Source organism: Silurus meridionalis, chromosome 27, assembly GCF_014805685.1.
Source record: "Silurus meridionalis isolate SWU-2019-XX chromosome 27, ASM1480568v1, whole genome shotgun sequence".
NCBI classification, from domain to species: domain Eukaryota; kingdom Metazoa; phylum Chordata; class Actinopteri; order Siluriformes; family Siluridae; genus Silurus; species Silurus meridionalis.
In genome coordinates this window covers 5,665,343-5,678,899 of record NC_060910.1, presented here as the reverse complement: position 1 = coordinate 5,678,899, position 13,557 = coordinate 5,665,343, and positions in this window count along the sequence as shown.

Below are 13,557 nucleotides of genomic sequence, written 5' to 3'. Positions count from 1 at the left end.
ATTCTAAATATGTATTTTTCTTCCCCCTGTGGCATCATTATTCATAGCATTAATTCACAAAATATGTGTTATAGGATCACACAAAACCAGGCTCTGCATACATTTCATACAAAATATATTTTTGAGTGTAGTACCAAGGAACTTGTAACACATCACAAACTTCTAACAAACCAAAATTGACAAGACTGTTACATAATGATTTACAATATTTTTATGTACCCATTTGTAGAGCTTATCTCAAAAATGTGACCTGTTAACTAACTAGTTATGGATTTACCAGCTTTGGGCTGAGAAACCAAGATGTAGTGGTGTTTCTGTTAAAAAAGAAAGAAAAAATCCCAACTAGGACATAAATTCAGTCTTCAGAATAGATGGAAGCGCAGACCCACTGAGACCAGGTATGGCAAAGACGATGTATTGCTTTATGTAAGAAAGGGGGTAAATTGTTCAATATTAAGTGAGTAGAAACTATTGCAACATGCATCACTATTCTATCAACATGCATTGTCTTTTCACTTGGAAGAGAGTGGAAATCTATCTGCAAAAATCGCCATGATGCTAGCATAACCACACACACACTCACACACATACACAATGTTCAGTGTCCTGTATGTGCTTTAACAGCAGAATTAGAGTCGCCAGGAATTTATTATACGATCATTAGTGTTCATTGTGAATTTGAGAGTTATGGCAGAAAATGTGCTAATGTTTATTAGTGTAAAGACGATGCATGTGTGACAGGCGGAGATGTTCCTGTTTTGAAATATGCTTACAACCGAGATTACTGCATAATTTACTCAGCCATGATGTGAGATTTGAAAAGGCAGATGTGGATTAATTAATGTCAGGACAATTAAGCACGTGATAGTTGGAGGAAGAAAATGGCGTTTATAAACCTACTTGAGTGAGTTCTGTTCCCATCAGGACGAGTAGGGTGAGACTCAGGAGCTTGCTTGAAGGCTGCATCTTCTCGTCTCCGGTGGCACCTGATCCAAAGCTATTGCATGCAGATCTGTTTGAATACAATCGTCCAGTTCTTGTATTTTTTTTAAGACACCCGTCTTCAATAATTTCTTGAAGGATTCGATGTCAAAATAAGGAAAGGGATGAAATCAGGGTAACGGAGCTGTCGTTTAGCATATTTATCGCGTCTCGGTCTGCCGACGCGTCCTCGACCTGGTCTCTCGGCTGTTTCTGGAGACGACGAAAAAAAAAGGGAAAAAAAGAAAAAGCGCAAAAAAAGGAGGCGATAAAAAAAAATATATTTATATAAATATATATTTACTTCATCGCTAGCAAAAGTTGGCTTCCTAATGCGAGAAGGGCAGGTGTGGGAGGCGAATTTGAGACGCGAGGAGCTAGCCGTGGTGCTGAACCGGAAGTGACACGAGAAGGCGTGGGAGAGTTAAGAGCGGCGGGGCGCACGGGGCTTCGTCCAAACCGCATACTAACCCACCAAACACGATGCAGTACGGCCTAAGGTGGAGTGCCTTCTTTTTTCTGACGGACATATAGAGTTGGTATGTCTCCGATCTAGGCTAATAAGTGTGTAGAATCATGGCCACGCCGACCTTAGTTGAGTGGTGATGGTGGAAACGTGTTTCGATGAACCAAGTTGCTATGACGACTGCATCCTTGCTACTGAGATGCTTCCTATTCTCATGATTATACAAGTTGTTTTCTATAATGAGGTCTATTTATAATTAAATAGGGTTTTAATTATTAAATTAAATAGAATATATACATTAAATAGAATTGAATTAAATAGTTTGGAAAAAGAGTGAGAGCCCTAGAAATGGATACTGTTTGTAACATGGTTGGACTTGCTGGAAGGCAATATTGAGAGTTCACCCAAAGTCGGCGTATGAACAATTCTGAAGTAAATATAAAATCTAAATACAACACTGGAGAGTGCTGTATGGAGGGGGATGTTGTTAGTAAATGGAGCCGGCGATGTTTGTGTCTAATCATATACAATATGTAAACACATTAGCCCAAGCAATAATAGAGAAGATCTGTTTAGATTAACTTTTTATCAAGAAGATCCCTCAGTCCATCATTAGAGCTTACAAGACACTAACAGTAACTTGCTGTTCTATTAGGCCACTAAATGCCATCACCATGGTAGCTTTAGACAGAGCAAAGTCATGTTATAGAAATAATGTGCCAACTCCTGCTCATAGTGCCACACCATAGCCTTAAAGGTCAAATTAATCTTTTTTTTCCCATCTATTTGAACACATCAAAGCACAAATAGCATTTATATTTTGAAATGCAGCCATTAGCAGTTACCATTAGTGGCTCTGCATGACATTTTATAAAATACAAAGTTAATTGACTACACTGACCTGTAGAATGTAGTTGGAAACTAATGGGGGGAACATACACCTCCACTTGGGTTCATGAACTTGTATGTATTCTTACATGTTTTACACAATCAAAAATGATTAAAATTACATTTCAAAATGATTTTCGTGCAACTTTTTCAGAAAGCTGCAAACATCAAATATTCAAATAATAATTTCTTTACAAGAAATGTGCACAGGTTTTAGATACTAAACCACACATCATGGTGTCACTCTGAAGATTTTCTAGTCTACAATATTGCATCAACTAGTGTTTGATCTAGCTATTTTTGGGAGCAAGTAAAACAGTTACACCAGAACAGAGAAACTGCATATTTTTTATGGCTTTCTAATGAATACATAAGCAGTACCAGAAAGAAGCCCTTGAGAAATACAAGCATGCCCCACTTTCTCTTCCATCCTCTCGCCTGCTTTTTGATCTGGAGATCAGTGGAAGAAAACAATGTTGGTCTGTACACTGTTTAACCATTTCCGAAACCAAGATATTCTCTGATCTATCATTTATTATGGATTTTTTATGATTATTTCCCATTATTGTTGTTACATACAGGAAATCAATAATCAAAAATTACAGTATTTTATATATGGGTTAAAGATACATCTGTTTGTAGCAGCATCATTCAATAAAATAAGCAGCATTTTTAAGGGGAAGTCAAGATATATGTACATCTACTTCCTTGCTTCATGTACTGCAGAAAAAAATATATATGTGCATGTCAGAGAGTCCATGTGCCAAGATTAGATTCTTCCCCGTTTTTATTAATATTTTATGACTGAACGCATGAGGTGATATTACTGAAATGAAATGAAATGAGCACAGAAGAATAAGAACTAATTCGGCAGTGACACAGTGACAATAGCCACTTGATAGCCCCAAGGGATTACTACAAATTGAAGCAAGGTTGGAGCATGCTGCGATATGAATGAAACACCCAGAATATTATCTCAATTATACTAAGCAACAACATTAAGCAGTGAGCAGCACCAGCAGCAGTAGCACAGTTTTATAGCTTCATTAGATTAAAACAACGCTGCAGAACACTGCCAATACAAATCCATGGTCAATTTTTCATTAATAACGTGTACAGCACTGACACTTAGTTAAAGCTTGTTTTAGTTTAATTAGTTCATTGAATCAGCTATATTCTGGCAAATATTTCGAATATTCATATCTGATCATCACTATGTATTAGCTTATATATTACTTCACTTGTAATTCACATCTCAGGTAGAGGATGTGCAGTATCTTAGGCACCCTAAAAAAAATGTATTGCTATTTATGGATGATTGATGTTTATTAAAATCCCTAGGTTTTTGTACAAAAGAAAAAATATATATATTTTCAAAAACATATATTAGAAAAGTTTGTATGTCAGTAAAGAAATCAATATAGTACATGATGCACTACTTTTTAGACTAAAACCTATTGAAGGCTGTTGAGTTTAGCGAGCAAACCAATTGTCACAAAGTCACAAAAAGAGCTGTGGAAGATTCTCCAGAATACTCAGTAAATCGTAGCAACCTATTTCCCTATAATACTGCACAAATTTCCTGAGTCTATTGATCTTTTTTAAATGCAAAGTGTAATCACACCAAATACAGACAAACTGTTTCTCTTTATTAACTGCTCTTTATAATAGGTTTTTATTTAGAAATGTTCAGTTTTTTGTTTTTGAAGGCATGTTTGTAGCAAAGCATAAGGCTTTTTTTTCTACTGTACTTAATTGTCAGTATACTGTGCAGTCAACCTTCAGACCTTCAGCTATGATTTATGACACCGATGTCTGTAAGTGTTGCAACTCGAAATGTGAAATATCTAGAAATAGAATGTAGGTTGAGTTGGAGAAACATGTCGATGTAATGACGTCAGTCCGCACGCAGTCGGAAAAAGCAACAAATAATTAGATTCTCTTGCGCTATGAAGTTGTGAAATCTAAATAACAGGTAAATACCATCTCCACCTTCAATTTTTCAACACATTCCCAAATACAACACTAACGCTTGTTAACAGATAGGTTTATCTCGCCCTCACACGCTGTTTTTAGGCTAGACATGGCAGCTTTTTGCAAGCATATCAGACACATACCATTCCAATATGAAAAGACAAAGCTATGAATAATTAACATTTCAAAAGCTATAACGCTGTGCATACCCCATTCGTTTTTTACTTTTTGATGTTGAAGCCTTATGCTAAAATGCTTTCACTTTCCACATTGAACCATGTTCAATACCTTAATGTTAAAACAAAAATGTGTAATAGCTTTGTAATTTGTGATAAAATTGACATTGACACAAATTGACATAAATATTCAGACCCTGCTATTATACTGTTAGCTTTAAAATTAGCTCAGGAGAGTCCTATTTCAAAATATCATCTTTGAGATGTTATGACATGATTTGGAAAGTGACACACCTCTCTATACAAGGTTTATGCCTTATGTAAGCACAATTTTTTGTATATCTCTTGCACTAAGGAGAAGATTATGTCTGACAAGCTCTTAGAACAATTTCATTTGTTCCAAACCGCTGCCATTTAACAACTATAGAGGCCACTGTGCTCTTGAGAACCTTAAATACAACATACATTTTTTTTTGGAGCTCTCTCCATATCTGGGTCTCAACCCAGTCCTGTCTTTCAGCTCTACCCACAATTTCTCCAACCTTGCTTCGTTTTGCTCTAAAATGCATTTTCAGCCTTAACATAGACTCCTGTGTGTCTTTTCAAAATATTGCCAAATAAATGAATGAACTACCAGTAGGCTTAAACATTATGTTCTGTTTGGGGTCTATATGAACCAAGAACCTTTTCGAATTATATGTTGTTGTTTTTTTCACATCCAGAAATGTTTTTAACTTGATGATGATGATGTTTCTCGTGTCTGCTATGACATGACAATGTAAAGCAAATCAAACAGAACATAAGGGCTATTTATAGTTTAGGAACATACAAAGATGATCGAAAGAAATGAGATGCACATGTCTGCCATAGCAAAGCAAACTTGCATTAATGTATTTTTTGTATTCTTTTTAATGAAGTTACAAATCCCAACCCTAACCTCAAGTCTAAAACCCACTCTGATGCTAACCCTAACCCTAAACCTAAACCTAAACCCCAACCACATTCCTTAAACCATTTGTGTATATGATTACTAGTACACTTTTGTTCACCGTTCTGCTTTTTTGCACATTGCACTGTATAACATATTTTACAGTAGGTATACTGGTTGGCGCAATTTTGTGTATTTTGTGTATCTGTCCTGCACTGTCTTGTACTGTCTGTTTGCACTGTCTTTTGTCTTGCACTGTTTGCACGGAGTTGCACAAAATACACTTGGACAACTTACTTTAGTCCTTAGTGTTGGGTGTTGTGTGATGTAGCTCTTTGTTGTTTTATTAAGCACCAGGGTCCTGGAGAAACATCTAATTTTACTTTGTATAGCATTAGCCTTTATATGGTTGGAATGACAATAAAAGCTTCTTGAATTGACTTGAAACCTAACCCCAAACCTTCATTGTACTCATTGTACAACATCGCCTTTCTGTGTACTGTTTGTTTATCTTTATCTTGTTCATTTCATATTGTTCATTGATCTGTCATTATTTATATTTCATATATATATAAGCCTGACTAACCTGTGCGTATCTAAATATTTTACATTTCATTGCCTTGAACCGTGACTTGTAAAGTTGAATCCAATCTAATCCAAACCTAATCCTAAACCTAACCCTAAACCTAATCCCAACCAGTTTGCTTTGTCATTACACTGATGTTATGAAGTATATAAGTATATAATATTATTAAAAAAAAGCAGCATTTTAACATAAAGCTGGAACATAAAATGTTTAAAAAAAATTTCCCAGTAACAAATATTTTCATAACTATCATTCGCTAGCTTACCCTTAAAAATTAAGCAGGACTCACTTCAGTATACAAAGTCTTCCTGTCAAAAGGAACCTTTTGACTGAGATTCTGTAGAGCACCATTAAAAAAAGATTACACCTGTTCCTGAAGAATTAACAAAATCCTTGACACTTTTCCAATATCACAATTTGACAAGCGGTACCTAATCGATAAGACGAGAGACGTCAATAACAGAGTTTCTGTAAATAGCATGAAAACTAGTACCTGCAGTATTCAGGTTTTTATTCTTATTTCACAACACAAAAAGTTTTTGATTTTGCAATAATGTGGATAACAATTTAATACAAGTTTCCATATTATTTACTAAACTAAGATTGCATCATTTTTTAAGCATAGAGACATAACTGCTGAAGATTTCCCATGCTTTCATAAAACCATAACCCTTTATAGATGTTTATCTTCCTAGCAGAAATTGTATTAAGTCATAAAGTTAATGAGCCATAATGGATTTCCACTATGATACACCTTTCTCTTCTTTTTACAGTGCATTAATGGGAACTCAGAATGGACTAGAATACTTGGCTCATAGTGCAATTTAGCCATGTTGTCTTTTGCAGCTTTACTGTCTGACACGATTTTGATTGTCAGGTTAAATATGTCACAGAACTGCACAGATCACTGATCAGAGCTTTGCTGACTTAAGTATTCTTCGAGTCACATCACTCAGGACTCAGTGAAAATTCTTGTATGAATGATCACAGCTTTTCACCCCACCCAGCACCTACTACTATTTCACCAGTGGAAATAAGCCACAACAAAGGCATTCTCTGAGCATTAGTAATAAGAGAGGCAGTTTCAGCGCCATTGATTGATCATAATAATGCTTTTACAAACCCCAAAAGACATTATATGTTCTCTCAGTTAATATGCCATGGGCTATGAGAGACTGCACATTAATCATGGAGCCAGCAATAGCACAGTATAATGAGTGGTGGTTTGCTCTGAGCCATTTCTGCTGCACTGGAATGGCGACAGAGAGAATGGGATTGGAACAATATCACACCTCCTGTGCTATACAGTAGTATCTATCTATCTATCTATCTATCTATCTATCTATCTATCTATCTATCTATCTATCTATCTATCTATCTATCTATCTATCTATCTATCTATCTATCTATCTATCTATCTATCTATCTATCTATCTATCTATCTATTTATTTATTTATATACCATTACACACACACATATTCACCATATTCTGACCACATGCATTACCATGTTTGCAATTTCCTCATGGGCAGCAAGCTAGAACAAAGAGCAGTCATGAAATTCTGCATGAAACTGTGCAGATTTGCCACAGAGACACGGCATACATTTAACATACAGCAGTGTTGCTATATTTACTATAATTATTAGGCAAAATAAGGTGTATATTTTTGACAACTGCTAAGTATAACTGTATACAATTTATTATTTTACACAATTTTTAGATTTTACACAATTTTATTGTGTAAAATCTGCCTGAGATCAAAGACAGACATTGCCTCTCATCACATTTTCCCTTCTGCAGAAAAAAGGTTACATAAGAAGATTTAGAAAGCTGTTAGACCTAAGGCAGCTGTTATTTTTCAGCTGAAAGATGTGCAAGGGAAGTACAAGAAAAGTAATATGCACTTGATTTCACGCTGTTAAAGTAGTCCTTCACGTTCTTCGTAAACTCAAGTGATTAGTGCTTATGTCTTGAATACTTCTCATCTCCAGTCCATCAGATTTTAGATTCCAATCTGTATTAGTCATACTTCCATAACAAAATGTGTGGAGAGCATATATGTGGTTCCAGGAAACGCTGTGACTTGAGTCATAGACTATCATGTCTAGCTGCCAAGATGAAGAGAATGGAGATGCAGCTCTGGCTGGGAGACCATCTGTCTCCCTCTTCGGTCCATGGATGAAACAAGCTCCTCTCCCTTGTGTCTCTCTGTACCCACAGTGCACTGCTGAGGAGGAGAAGGTGATGCTGGCACCAATCAAAAGAGCAGCTTATTGAAAACTTTCCCAATGGATGAAGTATTATTTGTGTTGATTATAGAAGGAAAAATAATGCTTTGGTTATGCCTTCAGAGAGCATATTCATTAGCAATAGGCAATCGGAAATGCAGGCTAATGAATGCAGAATGAAATCCAAGGTCACATGCTTAATTCTCAGGGATCAACATTGTAAGCAGCATCCTCAAACAATGCAAGCTGCTGTAAACCTTTGCCGAATCTGTTGTTTGACAAAAGATTGTAAACAAAGTTTGATTAATTTACCCATCTGGTCAGTTATGTTTTTGAGAGCTATGCTAAGAATAGTCTTTAGGCTGTTAACCATTTATTGCCCTCACTTTCATCATTTACTGGACCGGACACAGAACTTCTATCCCACCAGCCAAGATTTGGCTTTACTTTCTATGCTACTACTAACACTTTTTTTGACTAAAAACACAAAAATGCATGATAGCAACGTCTTCCACTAACTCTCGTGGCGTACTTTTAATTACTTACAGACTAATCAGTTCAGTAAAAGGAGCTACACCAAAACAGTTACAGGTTTCATGTACTTCTGTGTAACTGCTTTAGATCGGATGTGAAAGGTGAGTAGATCAGATAGTCACAGGTAGTGTTTGAGCTAGCGCTTTCACTCCTCTCTTTCCTGAGCTGATAATAATGGATGGTATGAGCAAGCCTCTCCATCTGTCATCCTTGTGACAGCCAAGTGAATGCAGTAAGCACTGAAGCTGTTACACAAGCTCAACTCAGCAGCCAGGAATACCAAACCCATTAGATCGCAAGATCAAATATACGAATAATAATAATATACGAAACAGCTGAAGAAAAGAAAGCGATGGTAATGTCAGAAAAAAATTACCTTAAGACACAAGTGCAGTATCAGTTTGATGATAAGTCAAAACAGAACATCTTAACCATGTTATTAACAACTGACATTTACTTTTTCACCATTACAGTTTAGCATTGGATAGTGAAAGCAGAAGATTGAAAACAAGCACCATATAAAACTGTAAAACAAACAAACGAGTGCTTAAAATATTTATGACACCACACCTACACAAAGCAAACTAACCTTGCAAAAATGAAGATGGGTGCCAAGTTATTTTTATGATGCTAACAAACCCTATAACCACATTTCACAACTGCACTTCAGTCTGCAGAGAGCTAATATTGCAGAGAAGAACGTTGGAGAATAGCCTCTGCAATTGCAGAAATAAAAATAGCAAGGTTACATTTGATTGTACAGGAACTGTTCAGCAAGCTCATAAAGGATTAAGGAACAGGACGAACAGAACAAATCTGCACCTTAAAATGCTCATAAATATGAACCTTGAGCTTTTTATTCAATTTTCTACTTGTTATGTCTCAGGGAAGGATTTATGTTACTAGAAAAAAGAATTTCTCTTTGAAGGTCTGAGTACACGGCATCAGATAGTTAAAGCTTTAGAGATAATTGGAGAAACATTCGTGGTACTCTTCCTGTCAAGAAAACGCATTCATCCTTTTTCTGAGGTATTCTGCTTTACTGGTTGGTATTTGTCTGAAGAACTGAATATATGGAACTGCTCTATACTCTACATATTTATACAAATCAGTTTTGAATTGAAAAACGAATGAGTTCCTGAGGATCGTCTTGTTTTACTGCGTTTGAAAAATAATCTAACATTCAATTAGGAACAAAGCACATTTTTTAAGGACAACATAACCTATAAAAAAAATAACGCAGAACAAATAATTACTCACATTCCCACAGTGTTTTTCTGTACACTAAGCAGGATTAAAATTAAAACACCTAAAGACAAGCAAACCTATTTTTTTACACACATCTGATTTTTCCTGTGTAAAGTCAATTAATTATGATTTAAAAATCCCTTTTAATTACATAAAAGGAAATGTAGAAATAATTGCTAAGACAGATATATTTCTTTTACAGATTAATTTATTTCTATAACTAAAGTTTTTTACTATACTTGCTTTATCCCCTTTAAGTGATTTTTATTAAAAAAAAAAAAACCTGACTGCATATTATGGGCAATTGTCCTGCTTAAAAAAACATTTATTACAACTAACATTCTGTCCGATGTGTTGAAGTGGTAGCTCAGTGGTTAAGCCTTTGGACTTTTGATTAGAAGGTCTTGAGTTCAAATCCCAGTTGCTTCAGACCTTAAGCCTGACTCATGAGCAAGGGCTTTTCACAGATCAGTTGTGTATAAATATATAATATTTGTAAATCACTTTGGATAAGAGCATCTTCCGAATGTGGCAAGTGTAAACGCGTTACTGCAGTATTTCTAGATAATCCTTCTTTCTCATAATGCCATCTTGAATTCCCAATATCATGGGCTAAAAAGCACTGGCGCGAAAGGTCAACCCTTACATACAGCCACAGGTGTCCTTCCAATTAACTTCAAATTATGATAGCTGGGCGAGCAAGCGTTTCTAAAAGTCAGTCCATCGATTTCTGAAATGTTCCAGACGGTTTAAAGAGACAAAGACAAAGAGTCAGTGTGGTATATGTAAATTTGAAGGATGAAGGATGAAATAAATCCATCATTAATCATCAGATTATTGTAAAAAAAAAATCTTCAATGCCTTAAATGAATTTCAAAAAGAAACATATTGTAACTTGAGTAAAGAACTGTCAGGATTAGGGACTACGTTTCCCACAAGCCACTGCACCATCACCTGTCATGTCACATGAATTTTCACACCTGCTTCACATTCACAATCATTAGGACCTGTGTATATACACCTCACCTTTCACTGCTTTTATTCTGTTTTGTTTTCTTTTGATTGTTCTTCCATGTGTTTTGTTGGTCCATGTTTTTTGCTTGCTGGTTACGATATAATGATCTTAATTATGTTCAGTTTTATTTAGCTATGTTTCCTTTCCCTTGTTTTTTTGTTTTGTATTTTTACATCATAATAACATTTATTCCCCTTTAGCCTCTATTAGTAGTTCCACTATAAGTCAGTTCAACTGCAATTTACTTTCTCAAGTGAAAACTACAATATGAATATGTGCTGAAAAAAGTGTTGTATTATTTTCCTCAAAGGCTTGGCCTAGTGCCCTGAAACCAGAAAAACCTTCTGGTTTTCCACGGAAATGTAGGCGTGATTGATATTTACATGCATGTAGCCGGCACTTCAAAACTGAAGGCCTTACTTTTTTTTTCTTGAAGGAAAAAACAGAGTGCACTAAAGTTCCTTGGCCTACTGCTAAATATAATGTTAAAGAAAACGACAATTCTATCTGTATTTAATACAAATCAGCACAAGACATGATAAGCTCCATGTCCTGAACAAAAGAAGACTAGGAAAACAGGCTAATGTCAGTCAGCAAGTGCTAGTGTTCTCTGTACAAGATTGCTAGCAAGACTACAAATACAAATGATCATGAAGCATTGCTAGGTGAAATGATGGTAATTACTTGTGTTGCTAATTCCTGTTATTTGGAGCAGTGTCATTTAAAAACTTCTACAGTTTCTCTCTGCATGTCTCCTGTTGCACTTCTCACTGTTCTTCTGTATATTCTGTCTCAAACCTGTATTTCTCTGTGCAAAAAAAGAAAAATCTTTAAAACAAATTTTTACCATATATCATTTTTGTTGATTAACCAATTGCTCTCCTGTAAAAATTTACTTCCTTACTGAAGTCATAGTTCATTAGTAATATTTAACTAGCTCTCTCACTACCTTAAATATAACATTATCGAGTGAGCTTCACTGCCTTTTTTCAATTTTCTCTTCCGAGGATAGTATTCAACACAACCCCTATTGGGGTATTCCAAATTTTGCATGGGTACAACCTGTGTATGTATTTGGCAGGTGCCTTTATCCACAGCGACTTACAATTACATATAAAAGATTGACACAACTAAGGATTAGGGGCCATGCTCAAAGCCCAACAGTGGCAGGTTGGCCATGCTGGAATTTAAACTCATGACCCTCTGATCAGTAATCCACCATCTTAAACACTGTGCCACTATTTCTCTCAGGATTTTCAGGGTAAATAGTGAGTCTTAAGCACCTAAAATAAGTGCACAGCCATAGCTGGAAATATCAAAATCAATGCAAATGTGTTTGGAAAATTTCGCCATCTTTTTTCCCCCTGGAAAAATTGCTTAAGATATCAATGTCATTGACAACCATTGGTGGAAGGAAATATAAAAGAATGGAAACTGTTTAGAGTACCAAAGAAGGCCATCAATAGAGCCCAGGTAAAGAAAGCCGTGACACATGTGTGATTTTCCCTGGACCATAATCGCCTCTTTCCTCTATTTTTTATTTCATGCTGCAGCACTGCTGAGTCTTAGCTTTTGTCGAAACTCAGAGGGGACACATTTGCCGGGTGGCTCAGGATTCACCTTCTTTTAATTATACACCAACTTAATACTGATAAAATGTAATCTTCACATAGCAAAATAATAAACAATTCAGCAATTTTCCAGTCGTGGATGAGGAGGAGCAAAAAGCTTTATTGCAATCAGCAAATCACCAACAGCTCTCTAAGAGGCACTTCCCAAACCGCAATGGCACAAGTCAGCAGTCGCATGCAAGTGCAACTTAAATCCAACAATCCCCTCATTTTGTACTTCTAAGAATATACATATTTTGCATATTCAAAATATTTTTGTTACTACTTGTTTTTTCTTGGAAGATTTCTTTGATAAACCTTTTCTGTTTTTACATAGTCTTCTCTGAATACATCTGTATTTCTCACAGTCTTGTGGCTTAAGATATCAATTTCATCGACAACCATTGTGGTGAAAGAAAATGTAAAAGACTGGATAGAGTTTACACTACCAAAGAAGCCCATCAATAGAACCCCAGTAAAGAAAGCCGTGACACACGTGTGATATTTCAAAGGGCCATAATTGCTTCTTTCCTCTATATTTTATTTCATGCTGCAGCACTGCTGAGTCTTGGCTCCAGAGCTGAATAAAATATGAATACCATCAAAGTTCAGAAGTCTTGCAAGTCTACCACAGCTTATAAGGAAAATTGGGCTTTTACCAAAGATCAGAACATTCCCATGAGTATAAAATTTGCCATTCAGTCATCATCTGAAGACAGTTTTTCAGTGTCTCTTAGAATATATAACATTTAGAGTTGCTCTAGGGACACAAATCCCTGACCAATATGAATGTTTTTCACAATGTGTTAGGGTGGTATTCTCTCCTCTGTCTCAAACCCTGTCCATGTTAACAGATGGTTTCAGTCTGGGAGTCTATAGTGTGGGTGTGTTATGGTAGGCTTTACAGCTCTTAGGTCCCAG